The sequence below is a fragment of the Haplochromis burtoni genome, unplaced genomic scaffold (genome assembly GCF_018398535.1).
Source record: "Haplochromis burtoni strain Fernald_Lab_line unplaced genomic scaffold, NCSU_Asbu1 Contig_267, whole genome shotgun sequence".
NCBI lineage: Eukaryota > Metazoa > Chordata > Actinopteri > Cichliformes > Cichlidae > Haplochromis > Haplochromis burtoni.
Genome location: NW_024582628.1, coordinates 318889 through 320445, shown reverse-complemented (window position 1 = coordinate 320445; position 1557 = coordinate 318889).

The following is a 1557-nucleotide window of genomic DNA, read 5'->3' as shown; positions in this document are numbered from 1 at the left end:
GCTCTGTTAAAGCCCTGCATTTCATTCAGGATTCATTCAGAGATGGCCTCACATTTGAACAGTGATGAGAATAACGATGTTCTAAGTAACGGTAACTAAGTAATATAAGTAATTACTGCTACCTATCGTTACAACGCCGTTACTAAAATGCGGTGCGGTCGCGTTTTTTCAACAAACAGACGGTTGAAGCTGTGTTCAGGTTACCGCACCTTATATCAGTTGCACGTGCAATTGCAGTTGCAAATATTTGGAGTAGCACAAATAATTTGTGTGGCATCTTATTGAATGCAGAACAGCTGATTGTTCTGTAAATAGTTTGAAATGGTTATTTAAAAAAAAGAGTAAAAGGTAAATCTCTGCAAATAACTTTGTTGTTTGCAAAACTTGTGCGTATGATTTTAAAACTGACAATTTATATTTGTATTCAAAGTTATGAAATATGATTCATTAAACATGTTTGTGGTTGTTACAGTAAAAAATATAACTTTTTTTACTCAGAGTTAATGTTTTTTTATCTGATTTTAGATCAATTGTGTTAATACAGTATATCAAAATGAAAACATAACTGTAAATTCCGACATGTGAGGCTGTGCTGAAAAGGATGATACCAAACAAGGCAAAGGAAAACGTTTTTAAAGGTGAAATGTAGAGGGAGAATTGAAAGTAGCCAATGATGCTCTGAAATTAAACATTTTTTTAAAGTAACGCAATACTTACTTTTCCTAGTAATGAATTACTTTTAGAATCTTGTAACTCAGTTACTTTTTTGAAGAAATAATTAGTAACTATAATTAATTACTTTTTCATAGTAACTTGCCCAACACTGCATTAGACTGTAGAATACTTTGGTATACAGAGTTCATGGTTGACTCAGTGACTCCAAGGTGCTCAGGTCCTGCTGTGTAAAAACCAAACAAACCCAAATCGTCGCGCCTGCACCACCGAGCTTGAAAGCTGGTATGAGGTGTTTGTGCAGAGACTCTGTTTGATGTGCACTGTGGCCAGACATCTCCGCTTTGGTGTCATCTTTCTGAAGGACATTATTCCAGAAATCTTGTGGTTTGTTCAGATGCAATTTTGCAATCCTGAGCTGAACATTTAAGCTATATTTTCAGAAACAGAAGCTGCATCTGTTGTTTATACAGCATTTAGCTGCATTTAGCATTCAATGTTATCCTGCTTTCCGCTTGTGGCTACAGAGACTGCTGCTGCAGATGTATATAGTGGGTATACTGTAGATGTGTAGATGTCTATAGTATATTTATTCACTTTATATTCCCGCACTTACTGAACATGTACCAGTTAGAGTTAGTTTTTTCCTGTCTCCTATTTCAAGGCAGAAAAATCAAATGAAGAGCAAAAAAAGAGGAGGAAAGGTGATGGAGAAAAAGCTTTTTCATGGCACTGACTCCAAAGATGTAGACGCCATCTGCCACCACAACTTTGACTGGAGAATCTGTGGAACTCATGGAACGGCTTATGGCAAAGGTGAGTTAAAACGGTTATTGAATATTCAAATTATGTTTTCAGAAAAAATACGTTTAAAATCAAAAATTC